The following is a 15,813-nucleotide window of genomic DNA, read 5'->3' as shown; positions in this document are numbered from 1 at the left end:
CACCAGGGAGCTTATCATTTATGATAATAAATCACAAAAGTAAGTGATCACCTCGCGGCAAGATTAATGAGGTACGTTTTGTTCACAGTGAGGGAAAGAGACTCTAGACATCCAAATCAGTCTCTGTCCTGAAGGCCTTTACAGCCCAGAGGGGAGGCCTCCACACTGCGGGCTGGAATCCCAGTTCTGCCTCTTTCTATCTGTGTGACCTTGGGGATGTTACTGGACCTCTGAGCCTCTGTTTTCTTATCTATGTGATGGGGAGAAAGACACAAAGGGCTCCGAGGAGAAGTAGCAAGAAGTTATAATGTATGAAGATAAGGCAACAGAGACCCTGGTACACAGCAGATGCTCAGTAAGCAGCAGCTATTGCTGTTTTTATGGTTCAAGTCTTAATTAGAAGCAAAGGAAGTGAGGTGTTCCACACCCTCACGGGGGATATACATAACAGGCTGGGCTCTCACAGCTGGGAGCAGAACTGGGACCAACTCAGGGACCAACATGGTCTGCTTTTCTCCCTGTCCCTCCACTGGCCCGATGCTCCTCCAGTGTGGATATTACATTAGATTTGACACAGGACCCAACTCAGGGTAGATTTCAGTGGAGGCCATTGAACCCAAGGGAAACACTGCCGCTGCTCCCACACCTCCAGGCCAGGCTCCAGTTCTTCCCAGGAAGCGCCTTCCCAGCGACCAGCCTTGGGTTACGTAAATCCTTCCACAGGCCCTCTGGCCTCCTCTGGAGCCACAAGACTGCTCCCTCCCCCTGAGCAGCCCAACAAGGATTTGAGGACAGACACTAGGGCTCCTGAATCCATTCCATTTCTGCCTTCCTTTTCAATGAAATCTTTGCAGCGCATCTGCATTCTAGGCTGAGCTTTCACACTTTCCTTAGAAGAACATCTCTGCCTTTGCAGGGTGGGAAGAAACCAGGGGAATCAGAGTCTACCTACAGATGGGGGTCTGAGGCCTAGAGACAGAAAAGGGCTGGCCCAGGGAAACACACCACCACGGGGATCAGAACCAGCTCACTTGCCTCCCAATCCAGGACCCAGAAAGCCCTCCCTGAGCCCTGCACTGAGAACTCGACGTGGGTAATAGATACCAAGGTTGTTGTTCAGTTGCTAAGTTGTGTCTGGCTCTTTGTGACCCCTAAACTGCAGCACGGCGAGCTTCCCTGTCCTTCCCTTTCTCCCAGAATTTGCTCAGACATAACCACTGAGTCACCACCTTTTGGCAAATCACAGCCTATGACACATCAGAGAGTAAGTAGTTATGAGCCATGGCACCTGGACATTTCCAGCGTGCTCCCTTGGCAGGAAGCTCTGCATCCAAAAGAGAAACATCTATTCCCGTGCTTTCTTTTTCCTGTTCTAACATTCTCCAAGTGCATCCCATGTGCCAGGCTCTGTGCTTAACACTTTACCAGGAAACCCCACAACAAAAGGCCTGTTGTGGCCCTCACTTGACACGTGGGGAAGTTCAGTCCCAGGGTGTTAAGTTACACACTCAAGGTCACAGCTCGGGGGCAGCAGAAGTCACACTTTGACCTCACTGTCAGACAACCTTCTTCCCCACCAGGGCTCTCCAAACAAAATGCCCAGTGGCACCAGATATGGAACAAAAGATCTGGAGTAGATGGGAAAGTCCATGGAAGCTCCAACTCAGTGCTCGGTGAGCATGTATCTGTGCCCTGAGCACACGGATTGGGAATCAGCCTGGCCTGTGAGTGCAAGTGCACAACCAGCAAACCCCAGGAGAGAAGGACCAGGCTGACCAAGGTGATGGAGGGGCTCCATTGCTGGGCCTAGGCCAGCCAGATGCTCACCAAGGACCCTCTCCTCCCTGGCATTCTGAGAGTGAGCTTGGCCTCCCACAGTGTGCCAAGTCCTGGTGCGCCCCAAGCAAGGAGGCCAGAGCAGCCACAGGCACCATCACAGTCCTGAGGGTAGGAAATGGCAGCCTCAGGGTGCATGTCCTATGGCGGTGTTTTAGGGAACAGATTCATTCACTGTCATGACCGGTTTGAACATTTTCCGCCCTGGCTCTGCCCTGGCACCTTTCACTCAATATCCCGGTGACGACTTACAGCTATCCTGACAGCTGTTGTTAATCCCATTTTGCAGAAGAGGAAATTGAGGCTCCAGAGGTAGACGTGGTAGGTGGCAGAAGTGGGATTTCAATCCCATGTGGCAGCTGCCAAAGCTTGGGCTCTCTGTGCTAAGTCCCTTAGCCGCCACGGTATTATCAGGCTAAGAATGAGGACCCCAGCAAGGCAAATGCAGCAGGACTAGGTCCCAGGGGCAGCAGGACAAGGCAATGTGGAAGATCAATCATAGACCAGAGACACCTACACTGAAGGGCTTCCCCTGGAATGTGCAGTAAACCTGGGCCTTGACAGCCTGTGCTCGGCCAATGTGCCACCCTGGGGAAACTGAGGCAGCATGGTCAGTTTCATGCTGGGAACTGGGCTAAACTACCTGGGCAGGCCCTGTCTGAAGTGTAACCACATGGAAGGATTTGGTAGCAGAGCTGTCTAAATCCTGGCACAGCCACCTCCTCTCTGGATGATGCTGGGCAAGCTCCTTCCCTCTCTGGGCAAGTGGAGAAGGTGGCTCCCCCAGGAAGCACTGCCACAAGGGCAGAAGGCAAAAAGGGATCTGAGCGAGCATCCTCGTGTCGGGCGGATCAGTGTAGAGAGGCTACATCACCCCTGCCAGGAAATGAGGGCTCAGCAGCCTTGTGAGGCTGTCAGAGCAAGCCAGGACAGCCCCCACTCTCCTGGCCTTGGCAGCCTTGGCTCCAGCTCCCAGGGTGATTCCCAAGCTGGGCTCAGGGCTGTAGTTCTCTATTTCCAGGGATTTATGTCCCTCTGTGCCAGTTGCCCCTTGGACAATGCCCACCTCTGTGAATCCCTGTCCTCCACGGCCCAGGAATGGTACACAGTCATCCAGGGTCTGCGACATCATAATCTGGTGCCATGGCAACAGATGGGCTGCCACAAAGGACTCGGGATTCCAAAGGGCAGTGGGGAGGGGCCATCCCCATGGCAGAGTGGGAGAGAGTGGGAAATCCAGGACAAAGGAAGTGAGAGCTGCTTTATAACAAGAACGCAGATCAAGGAAAGTGTCAGGCTGCTCACGGTTGATGGAACTCTGTTCTGCCACTTGTGGGCTGTGTGACCTTTTGCAAGTTACACAACTTCTCTGAGTCTCACTTTTTTCGTCCACATTCAGGGATCATATCCCTGCTTTACCGCACAGGGTTGCTGTGAGAAGCAGTCGGGCTAAATTAGATGGTGTCTGGACTTCATGAAAAGCAGAAAGGTGCGAGTCTGCGATGTGTGAAGTCAGCAGCCTCAGCTGCTGGCGTGTGTGGCACTGGCTCATCCACCTCCTCATCTGGAATGGAGGGGTGGTGCTGACTGCATCTTCAGCCCCTCTCTGTGCCCAGAGCCCATGGTCTTGTGAAATTGTTATGATCACTCAGCACCTCCCAGCTCCTCCGCCCCTTCCCCGAGACAATGTGCATCCTTCGTGCTGTTATTCCCCACCCACACTCATCCCGCGGCCCCAGTGCAGACAGGGGGCTCCAAAACAAAGATTAGTCAGGGCTGCCGGGCAGAGCTGCTCAGTGTGGCTTGTCTTGGCAGTCACAGTACTCCCTCCTGTCAGAGCCCAGGGCCTTGAATTCCCCTCTGCAGCTCTCCCATTCTAGAAGCAAAAGCCAAGCCCAGGGAGAGGCGGCAGATCAAAGGCACAGCACATGCGCACCTGAGCCCAGGTATTCTGTCTCCGGTAACACTGTGTGGCCAGGAAGTCAGGGGAGGGCTACCCAACCACCCCCGGGGTCAGGGAAGGCTTCCTGGAGGAAAGGACTGTGTTCAAAGAAGAGAGGTCAGCCAAGCTGTGGGAGTAAGGAAAGCGGAGAAGGGCATTCAAGCAGAGGGGTAACGGCACGGGGTGTGGAGGAGCCAGTGGAGTGGCCATTCGGGGTTCATTCGACACTTGAGGAGGCAAGTGGCAAGGGACCTGGCAGCTCTACTAGGCCACGGGCCAACTCACCCTGCCTGGCACCAGGCTGCCCCTCAGAGGCCCAGTGCAGAGGCCTGGCTTTCCCTGAGCTTATCCAGGGACTACCCCCCATCCCTGCTAATCACAGGACAGCCAACAAAACCCACAGCTCCTAGCTACCCGGGTCTCCTTCAGTATTTGGGGGTGGGGTTGGATACATGGACCATCAGGCCCTAGCAGGGGAGGAGAGAGGAGGGACCCCGACAGACAGCTGGGGGACCATCCGTTCAGATGTTTGGCATAAGCTTTCTTCTTTTCCCTTTGGGAGATGCTTGATGCCCATTGGCTCACCAAGGGCCCTGAGAGGCCTACAGGAAAGATATCAGATGGATTTTTTTTCCTGCAGTAATTTCCAAATTTGTTAAGCCAAAGACCATCTTTGTTGGATGCCATGTCTACTAATTTCCCAAGAAAAACCAGTGCAATGAACCACACTTGATGAGACACTGCTGTAGGGCGAGCCCTGCATCCTTCAGATCAGAAGATGAGGCCCGGAGAGGGGAGGACTGGCCTGTGGTCACACAGCAGAGGCTGGTACCCAGTCTTCTGTCTCTGGGCCACCTCCACCAAGCCATGAAAAGCACAAAAAGCTGCTCCCAGGGCATTTGGCCCTGAGCGAAGCTGAGAGTTTCAGTCCTAAGAGCAGGGACATGTCTAGAGGTGAGCCCAGGATGGCTGGGGGTGGGAGGCACTGATACCAGGCTGCACAGGACAAGGAGATGAGAGAGACAAGGCCTGTGTTAGCCCTCAGGTTTCTGCAGACAGGTCGCGGGCCTCAGAGAACATTTTTTGATGGCAGAGCAGAGACCCACAAATGAGATGAATCCAACTGAGCACTGTTGCTGAGCCACCTGGGACAGATCCCTTCCCTCCCAGGGCAGTTGAGAGTCTGGAGGAGCAAAGATGTAAACCCCTACCTTGAAGACTTGTGCACAGAGGGGACTCATCTGTTCCCATTTCCTCTCCCAGGCCTGGACCAGCCCCGAGTGTCATGGATCTGGCCCTGGCCCTGCAGCCCAGCCCAAAGGCAGCTGGGCCACTGGTACCCGGGTCGGGCAGATGAAAGAGCCGCTCCCCCCACGGTTACCCTTCTGCAGAGCTCGCCAGGCCCCAGCGTTGCCAAGACGACCGCTGCCAGCTGAAGGAAGATCCGGGGTGGGGGCAGGGGGCGTGCCAGCCCGCCCCTGGCCTACTAACCTGGCAGGCAGATTTAAATGACAGCCCAGGAAGCTACTATTAAACTGTCACCCCAGTCAACAGGACGACAGACCCGGAGTGTTCTCTGGCTGCAGCAACAACACAGCGGGAGTGAGAGGGGGAGGAGACGGTGGCCCAGAGCAACCTGCACCCCCTCCCGGGAGGCCCAGTCTGCCTGGCTGCTCACCCGCCAGCCAGAGCCGCCCTCTAAGGCTGTGGCGGGTTGTGGCACAGAGCTGCCGCATAGCCCAGGCCTGGAAAACTTGGTTTTCAAGCAGAGGGATGATTTGTCTAAGTGAAACCCCAGGGTATAAAATAGAGTAAAATGGAGCTGCGCTACTGAAAGCAGGGTGAGAGGGGTCCACACCAGCCTTTGCCCCATCCCTCCCTTAGCAGCCCTGGTGGGGCCATAACACCCTGGGCTCACAGCCCCCCCAGCATTGGGTTCAAACCCAACCCTGATCCCATCTCAGACACATGATGTTCCCAAGAACCCTCAGTTTAAAGATCTCGTGAGTTGGGGTGGGGGGCAGATCCCATGAGTCTAATATAACGTTTAGAACAGCTTCTTCAGGTTCAAGGTGCTCATTCTCTAAGAACCGAAGGTTCTAAGACTGTGCCACCCCGATCCACACACCTCAGCCTCATGATGGGACTCCAAGATGGTCCCTGCACGAATCACATAATGTCGACAAGCTGTGAATGCCCCCCGACCCTGTCCTGTGAGGGACTGACTCTGAGTCCGCGCTGACAGTCAGACCCAAGGCTCCGGTGCTGCCAGAGAGGCAGGCCGTTCCCACAGTGTCCCGACACCCACGGAGCGCGGGGGGTGGGGCTCAGCTCAAGGCTTTGTGCTGCCCAGCGGGCTCCGGGGCGCAGGCCACCACCATCCATCAGCAGGTGACATCTGAGTCCGCTTTCTCGTCCACCCTCTCATCCCACCTGGGGAGACAGGAAACGCAGCGGCAGATGCTGGGGGGCGGGGGGCAGGGAGGGGTGGGCATGTGAAGGGCCCGAGAGAGAAGATGAAAGAACGAAGCAGGCAGTGTGGGAGGACCACTCTTTGGGGAGGGCTCTTTGTTCTTAAATCGGACAATGTCCTCAGCAGGGTGTCCCCCTGGCCCCACATGCCAGCGCCTGCCAGCACTTCCTTCATCTTAGTGTTCCCCTCACACAGGATCTGGCGCCAAGCAGGTGCCCAAAGAGCGCCCGTGGCCCCACACCCCTGACAGACCGTGCAACCCCTTCCCACTCAGCCTCAGGTGAGCACATCTGTGAGGACCCCTCCCGCTGACAGTCTGGGTCTGACACAGGTGGGCTGTGCTCCTCAGTGCTGCTCCAGGGGATCCCCTGGGGCTTCCGGCAGCCAAGTCCCTCTTCCAGGCCCCCGGCACATCCCAGCTGCTCTCCGACGCTGCCCCACCCCGGCCCCGCTGTCACCAAGGGAGGTCCAAGCCATCACTGGGGTATGTGGGACTCCCTGTCGCCACAGGGAAGATGCGTGTCTCCGAGGGACAGACGACAAAGGGGTCTTCCTGTCGTAGTGATTTGTGGATGCAGGGTATTGAGCCAGTGACAGCTGTGAGGGAATGGGGGGAGTGGGTGAGGGGACAGTGGATGGGATCAGCAGGGGTCCCTGGCCGGTGTCTGCATAGGACCAAGCACCACGCAAGGGGTGCCGCTCAGAGCAGCTGGTAGCACGGAGGGGACAGCCACTCCCTGCCCAATCTCCAGGCTCAGGACTGCCTGCCCTGGGTCTGGGACACCCCCTTGGCACTTGGATTTGAGGTCCCAAGGAAACAGCTAGAGGGAAACTTGCTCTACTTCAGAGTGGAAGCCCTCAGAAAGCGGAAGGTGTGGTCAGAAAACCCTCCGTGACCTCCGGCCAGGGCCCTGCCTGGTTCCTACCCACCCACACTGTCCCTCCACTCAGGGGAGAGCACATAGCTAGCCCCAGCGGGGACTCAGCCTCCTCTGACCTGGGGACCGTCCCGGCTCACCCCATCAGTCATGGCTCCGCCTCCCACGGGCAAGCCTCAGAGCCTGCTGAGGATCCCACCTTCCAGCCCCTGCTCTCCATCACCAGCCCCGACAGGAGAGAGAGCTCTTCTGCCTCCTCTTCCACAGCTGAGGGAAAGGCTCTGGGTCTCATTGCAAGGGGCTCTGCCACCAACAAGCTGGGTGACGCCAGCGGGCCTCTCTGGGCTCTGTGGCTTCCACCCCACTGATTTGGACCATTCGGAAGCCCAGGGCTCCGTGGACAGAGGTCTGCAGCAGAGGGTGAGGAGGCCAGACCAGCGGGGCCTGAGAAGTCACCACGGGCAGATGCCACCTCAGTCAGCAGCCTGCGTCGGGTTTGCTAAGGGACTGGGAACCGGGAGAGACTTCCCAGGTGGTACTAGTGGTAAAGAACACCCCTGCTAGTGCAGGAGAAGTAAGAAACACGGGTTCAATCCCTGGGTCAGGAAGATCCCCTGGAGGAGGGCATGGCAATCCACTCCAGTATTCTTACTGGGAGAATCCTATGGACAGAGGGGCCTGGCGGGCCCTAGTCCGTAAGGTCGCCAAGAGTTGGACATGACTGAAGCGATTTAGCATGCACGCAGGAACAAGGTGGCCAGCTGTTCCTATTCAGAGGCCACCAGGTGGCACAAGGAAGTGAACGATGGAGTGATGACCACGACCTGTCTCCTCAACGCTGCCCCACCCCATTCACACAGGCACCCTCTGCCCATGAGGCAGCGGCTGGGACACAGCCCTACCTGAGTGGAGAATGAACCGCCTTCACCAATTAGGTGGTAGGAGAAGCGTTTTGAGAGGAGCTTCACTGGGTTATGGGATTCCCAGATGGCTCAGCGGTAAAGAGTCTGCCTATAGTGCAGGAGACGCAGGTCCGAAGATCCCCTGGAGGAGGACACGGCAACACACGCCAGCGTTCTTGCCTGGAGAATCCCACGGACAGAGGAGCCTGGTGGCCTGTGGTCCACAGGATCGCCAGAGTTAGACAAGACTGAGCAGACACGCGCCACTGGGCTATCCTGGTGATAAATGGGCAAGAACGCCCTGTTATTGGGAAATCCATCTCCTGGGATTGGGTGGGCTGCAGCCTCTCTGGGGGTGTCCCTTCTGTGCTGGCCCAGAGTTTCTCACCCAGGAGGCTGGTATGAGCTCTCTGTCACCCTCAGCCCCTTGCTGGCAATCCAGGAAGCCTCTGCCCACTAGGAGGTGCCAGTAGGAGGCCTGAGGATTAGGATACTGCTCTGCCAAGTAGTTGAGGCCTGTGCCTGGATGGCTGCTGGCTTTTATCTAGAAAGAAGTTAAGACCATTTTACTGTGCATGGTGTTAGCACTAGGCTCTCTCCAACCCCTGGCCTGGGGGTCTGGCTCCACTATGTGACCTTGGTAAGCTCTCTGCCTTCTCTGTGCCTGGCTCTTTTCCTCCATGACAGGACTGCATTAGACGAGACGATCTCTAACTTCCGTCTTTTTTTTTTTTAGGTATGATACCACTATCACCAGGTCCAGAGTGAGGCTGGCAAAGGAGGGGACCCGTGGCTCGGTCCCCAGGCCCTCCCATCTGCCTCCATGGCTCCAGGTGGGGGCTGGAGATCCACAGTGGTCACTGACCTGTTGAAGGCCCCTCCATCATCAGAAAGCCACCTTTTCTGGTCTTTTTGGGTTCCCATCTCCCCTAGAACCTGACCAAGGATCTTAGCAGGTGCTCAGGGACACTTCAAGCTGCTCTGCTAACTGCTCTTGCCCACCCCCGGCTCCCACTGCCCCACATCCACCCAACGGTCACGGACGAACCGTGGGCTTGCCTACCTGGTGTCTATACTTGTGTAGCTCCACCTGCAGTAGACGCTTCCTCATCTCCACCTGGCAGAACCTCCCCACTCCTCAAGGCCAGCTCAAGCATCAGCCCTTGACAGTGTCTGATGATACCCTCTACCTCCAACAAGGCCCAAAGGAGTGGAACTCCAGCCCAGGGCCCAGAGCACCGAGGGTAGAACATTAGCCAGCTCAAGTCTCCACAGGCTGCTTACTTTGCTGCCATATTTTTGGCAGGCCAGACATACCGGGACAGTGTTCTCAGCCAGCCTTCCAGGCTGTGCCCACCCTGGCCGTCAGTGCCAAGGTGAAGCTCTGCAGCCCAGCCAGACAGCACTCATCCTGTTGACAGCCTGGAGGCTCCAGGAGGCTCCACCCGACCAGAGCGGGCTCAGTGAGTCATCCCAAGGCCCAGCCAGACTGTGGAGCCGGCCTCAGGGAGGGGCAACCTTCCTCTCCCATTGTAGCTGGGCCCCTGGGCCCTTGGCTGCAGGAAAGCCCTTCACAGGATTATTGGGAGGGAGTTCTGCAAACCCAGGCCCTGGTTTGGGGTGTGGGAGAGCCTCTGACTGGTCTGAGCCTTAGAGCCTTAGCACTACTCCAGGTTGCCCCCAAGCCCTTTGCATTCCCCATGCCTCAGTCTCATCAGAGGAGAAAAGAGTCAGGCTTTCCAGGTGCAGCCATGGACCTCCAGCCTCCAGGTGGAGAGCAGAAGGGACAGAAGGAGGGCACGCCAGGCATGCAGGCAGGGCTGCATGCTGCCAGCCTGCGCAGTCAGCACCCGCCTCTAGAGGGGAGGCAGGTGTGCAGCTGGGTGGTGAGGATGGCAGAGCACTTGTGTTGCTCAGGGTGGACGCTCCATGAAGAGAGGGCAAGGGCCCTACAGCAGGGGCCACCCAGGAGCGGCAGCTCAGCCGTGGGAAACTATGGGGCTGTTCTGGGGACAAGGAGCGTCTCTGGCGGGAAACTCAGCAAAGGCTGAAGGAAATCTGGCAGAAGTGGGATTCTGAATGAATGCGGTGCCGAGTAATAGATTCGGTGAGCCCCCCACCTCCCACTCTTCAGCAGGGGTCTTCATAGCAGCTCTGTGAGGCGGGGGAGGGAGGCATCACTTCCTTTGAGAGATGATGAAGCAAAAGCCCTTGAAGGGCAATGGACTGTCCTAAGGTCACAGAGCTCAAGGCAGGACCAGAATCCAGGTCCTTTTATCCCTAACGCTCAACAGGAAAGAAAAAGGTGAGAGGTGGACCTTCGCTCACAGAAATTACAGCCAGGGTGAGGAGACAAGAATTCAGATATAACAGTCCCAACCCAGAACAAGATTAGATGGTCCTGATCAGAATCAAGGGTGGTAATGATGCTGTGTGGCCTCAGGCAGTCATCTCCCTCTCTGGGCCTCAGCTGAAAACAAGGATGCTGAACTCAGCCCTGACGAAGCTCTCACCAGCGCCTCTCCCCTCTGTGGGTGAGGCATGGTTGGGGGGCAAGGGTGATGAGATAGAAGCCTTTTGAGTAGGATCTCAAAGAAGGGCTGATTTTGCACCAATGGGGAAGCAGTGGGGGCTGAGGAAGCCCACCCTGAGAAATCTTATTTGATCCAGAAGGAAAAGGTAGATTCTAAAAGCAGATGAAGGAGGCAGTTCCTTTTCTGGCTTCTTGGTGCGTTGGGAAGGAAACGAGGTCCATTCTCTGAAGCCTTTCAACATCTCAGCGGGGAAGTGTGAGCGCACCGGTGGCAACCCCACCCAGCAGCAGATTCCAGTGAGAGATGCCCCCAGGCTCCCTCATCACACTAACCACCTGGAGCTGCTCATGACTCATTCAATCCATCCTGCATGTGGCTGGTAGCTGTGCAGGCAGCAAGCGATTCAGGGTCCTGGAACTACAGGTGAGTTAACGTCTCAGAGCCTCAGTTTGCTCACCTACAAAATGGGGATAACAATCAATAGTTACACCCTTCAGGGGCAAGATGTACAGGAGATGATAGATGTTGAAATTATATAGTGAATTGTATACAATTTGGCCACCTGATGTGAAGGGCCAACTCATTGGAAAAGACGCTGAAAGGAAGAAAGAGGAGAAGAGGATGACAGAGGATGAGATGGTTGGGTGGCATCACTGATACAATGGACATGAGTTTGAGCAAGCTCCAGGAGATGATGAAGGACAGGGAAGACTGGCGTGCAGCAGTCCGTGGGGTCGCAAGGAGTCAGACAAGGCTTAGTGACTGAACAACAATATCAACAATAGCCCACAAGGGCGATGGAGCGCTTGTCAACAATATGGTTAATTTCTCCTTATTACTCCCAGCGGCTTTCCTGCTAGGACTTTGGAGGAGAGCTGAGTTGCCTTCCTGCTGGAATGGGAGAGGGCTACAGGCAAGTGGACAAAGGATGTGGCTCAGATGGAAAGGCTCCTGGGTCCCCCGAGGTGCTGTGGGGTGGCCAGTGCTGATGGCCTATGTGGAGAAGGCACGGAAGGGGGCAAGGGGTTTGCAGGCAGAACACACCTGCAGGGTGTGTTCTCAACCCTTGCATTTCATAAATGTACAAACTCAGGCCAGAGAAGGCCTGGGCCTTTCATACTTCCAAAGCAGCCTCAGCAAAGCTTACACTCCCTCCTGAGACCCAGTCACAGAGCAGAATTGCAGCTTAAGAGGCTCATGGGATCAAAAATAGCCTTAGAATTACAGAACACAATCTCCAGTTCCAGGAGAGTATCTTATTAGAATCTTAAAACACACAATTTAAAAGTACTTAGGCCCAGGCAGCTTAGTCAGGACCATGGATTCACAGATTCTTTCCAACTTTGAAATCAGAAAAAATCTTAAACTTACGAACAACAGAACCCTAGAAGCTTCCAATCACAGCATCTAATTTAGGCACCAGGAGTGGCAAAGGCCTATCCCTTCCCCCAACTCCTCCTCTGAGCAATGCAGGAATCCTCTGTTCCCACCACTGACATATGGCCATTCCGCCCTCTTGAATGCTCTCTGCGACAGGGGACTCAGTCAACTGTGCCGGCTGGAGGCTGGACACGTTCCTTCCTCTTGAACAGGGAGGGAAATAAGTTCTCAACAGGAGATCTCCACTTTGTACAAATGGATTTTTCACCCCTCCTTGTTCTTTGGCTCTGGTCGGAAAGATTCCCAGGGAAGTGGCAAGGAGCCAAGAGCTGCCACAAAATGACTTTAACCAGCAGACAGGCTGGTAATGGGTTTCGGTGGGAAAAAGGAAGGAGGGGGCGATTAATTCCAACTTGCTATGCGATAAAGGAAATTAAGGCATAATACGGAAAGGCAGCAGTTCTATTAACCTGTGTGGAATACCAATTACTCAGCCTCCTCAAAATTGCTGGAAATAAGAAAGAAAACCCCCAAAGAGAATGTGATTGTGGCCCAGGGCTCATCTGGATTAGGCTATTTGTTTGCCCTGGCACCCTAATGATGGGAATGAGGGGAAATTCCCCGTTTCCTGGGAGATGGCTACACCAGAGTCAGGGAGAAAAGGCAGGCCCACGTGTTGCCACGGGACCACTTGGCAAGTTTTCTGGGCAGAGGGGGGTCCTCGGCCCACTTGAGGGAGAGTTGGGTGCATTCAGGCCCCAGCATACACCCTAAGTCCTGTGTTCTGGGAGGGACCCTGGGAGGGACCCTGGTAGGGTCAAGCGTCTGATGACCCTTGTTCCAACTGGAAAATCTGAAGTCTCTGCTGCGGGAAGCTGAAAGAATCAAGCAGGGGCCCTCGGGTGCTGAGTACCCAGCTAGGTGCTGGCACGTCCTGCTGTGAAGCCAGACCTTCAAAGGTGCCACATCTCAGGTTCCGGTCCTGCCGGGCTGGGACCCTGGGCTCTGGCCAAGGCTGCCCACCTCTCTGCAGCTGGCCGAGGGGCAGACAGCATGGGCAGAGTTAACAGCCACAGGCCACAGCTCAGTGCCTCCAGCCAGGGGCCCAGCAGGACTTTCGTGATGGCCCCCGACCAGACCTCGGCAGAAGGAGACAGTCGTGGCTGTGGGAGGTGAGCTGAGGGTGGGGATGGGCAGGTGCCCGGCAGAACCTTGGTTCTGCTGCCATCCTGGCTGAGACCCCTGCCACTGCACAGAGCCCTCAGACAGGGGGCCATCACTCAGGGGTTCTGAGCCAGCATGGTCCCCCACCAGATAGGTCCCACCACAGCTTGGATGAAAGGGAAGCTGCCTCTTAAAGAGCCTGCTCTGTGGGCATGCCCACCGCCCACGACAATTCCACCCTCCTCAGCCTTTTCTTCACGTGGACGTTGTCTCCTAGTACAGAGATATGGAAGATGCTAGTCTGCAGCCCTCTGTGGCCCTCCTCCCACAAGGAGCAAGTTAAGGAACCAGTGTTCACATCCTGGCGTGGCCCCTTACTGGCTGTGTGACCTCAGGCAGGTTACTTGACCTCTCGGAGCTTCAGTTTTCCTCATCTAAAACTCTGAGGCTGAATCCTGACTTGCAGGGTGGTTGGTTGTGAGATAATGTATCAGTGCCTGACATAGTGATGCAGAGTCCTCTCGATTTTTTTTTTTTCCCACACTCCCACTCCCTGGCTGTGTACTAGTAGGCCCTCAGGAAGTTCTTGTTAGAATTGTTAGAGGTTTGGGTCAGTCCAGCCACCGGCACACCCTGTCATTCTCTACCCATGGCCCCACACTGGTCTCTCCTGAGCCCCAGAGAGCCAGAGTTCCACAGGCCAGCGGTGCACTTGTCAAGCCCACCACTGTCCCACCCGTGCATGCCCCCCCCCCATGAACAGCACTCTGTCAAGAGGGGTGGGGGGGCTGAGCCGCCTCTGCACACAGCCCAGCTTGACCCTCCGTCCTCACAGCCAGGCCTGGTCACAGGCGCGTGCTCAGGCAGACACGCAGACCCAGGGGTGCAGGCACACAGCACATGCGCGTGCAGACGGGCACATATGCACACAAACGTACACTGCCCGCTTGCACACTCGGATGTGCACCACACACTGAACACAGACACACGTGCCTCCCTGTGCACACACCGCAGCACACAGGCCACACACTCACACATGCACAGGTGGCTTCATATGACGCTCACACACTCCAGACAAATATGCATAGATTTTCCTGCCTCTCCTGTGACAGCCAGATGGTGGGATTCTCCCAGAGGGCTACCATTTAATGCTCTAATTAATTTTTTAAAATTCTGTGTACCCAGAGCCTGGGTTTGTTCCAAATGTCCCAGGCATGGTCCCAGTCTGAAATCAAGGAAGGAGATCTTAGGGAGAAGGATGGTGGGGCTTCCACTGCCCCCAGGAGAGCCTGAGAGCCTGCATCCTCACTGGAAGGCTATGATACCTAGCCTAGTAAGGGGGTCTGGGCTCAAAGTCCTCTTCCCTGGTTCCAAGAGCACTCTATAACCCAGGACCAGGAGACAGCCCTCACAGCATCCCTGGCAGGTTGTCTGGCCCTGCCTGCACTTTGGTCCCTACACACTGCACACTGGTCCACTGGGCTCCTGTTCAGACTGCACTGCATGGGAAGGTGTTTACAGACACCAGGGTGGGCTCTGGGGCTCACGTCTAGATCCAAACTCACCCTTTACAAGCCCTACTGTGTGACTCCAGGGCACTGTCAGTGGAAACGTGGCACAGAGCCAGTGCAGTCTGCCAGGCAAAAGGGATGAGGTGGGAAGATGATGGGCCAGCCCAGAGGGACTTACGATGCTCCCTGCCTTCCCACTTGCATGCCTCCAAGTGAGGGGGAGCTCACTCCATCTCCAGGCAGCTCTGACTGGACCAGAGCGCATCCTCACCAGGTTCCCTGGTGAACCCTGCCTGTTCTCTGGGCAACGGTCCCCGGTGGTTCAGGCTGGCAGGAACCACACAGCACTCACCCTCCAGGCCTTTCCTCCACCTTTCCTGGGGGCACGTTCTTCGATGCTGAGTGTTTGGGAAAACGCAGCAATAAATTTACCGCCTCACTTATGAGTAATTTGCTGTCAGGAGCTCTGCGTAAGCAGAGGGCTGAATTAACGAGGCTTAATTAACATTAATGTTGTGACAGAGCTCAACCGAGTCGGGAAATCCCCCATCCTCACAGCCCAGGCCCTCGCCTACCGCTTCTGGGCTCATGTGGGAGGTGAGAGGCCCGGGGAGGGTGCTTAGAGCTGCTGATGGACGTGACCGAGGGCCGCCTCTTTCCCAGGATTAGAGGGATTTGGGATCTTGGGGCTGGAGGTTTGCAGATCAGCACAGGAAGCCAGGAGCCTCTGCATCACCAGTTCCAGAGGAGTTTTCAGGCTAAGCCCTTCGTTCCCTTTGCCTGGCTCAGCGACACCTGCATGGGCCTCCGAGCCTGAGAGCCCAGGGTGTGGATCTGCCACTCCCAAGCTGAGCCACCCCACCTCTCTGTGCCTCACCATCCCCGTCAGCAAAGCAACAAGACACACCCCTGCTCTCAGGGCTGTCAGAGGACTCTCGAGGTCACGCGTGGAGAGCAGAGGGGCTCTGACATCTGCATCTCCTCCTCCCACATCATGCGTGGAAGAGGAAACATTATTGAGTGACTACAACGCACTAGGCTCATCACCTCATTTGATTCTCCTAACAGTTCTTTGAGGAAGAATACCATAAGCCCATTGTATGGATGAGGAAACCAAGGCACTGAGGGGAGCTGATCTGCCCAAGGTCACATGAATAGCCATGGGGGGGCAGTGAGGGGACCACAGTCACTCA

The 15,813-nt window shown here is 56.0% G+C and overlaps 1 protein-coding gene across 1 annotated transcript in view; it reads right to left on the bottom strand.

Annotated features, from left to right (window-relative positions):
• Positions 1 to 15,813, bottom strand: part of LRP8 (LDL receptor related protein 8) — a 78,102-nt gene that overhangs the window by 43,567 nt on the left and 18,722 nt on the right. The window lies entirely within an intron of this gene.

Source organism: Budorcas taxicolor, chromosome 3 (genome assembly GCF_023091745.1).
Source record: "Budorcas taxicolor isolate Tak-1 chromosome 3, Takin1.1, whole genome shotgun sequence".
In the NCBI taxonomy this organism is placed as follows: Eukaryota; Metazoa; Chordata; class Mammalia; order Artiodactyla; family Bovidae; genus Budorcas; species Budorcas taxicolor.
This window is presented reverse-complemented; position numbering and strand designations above follow the sequence as displayed.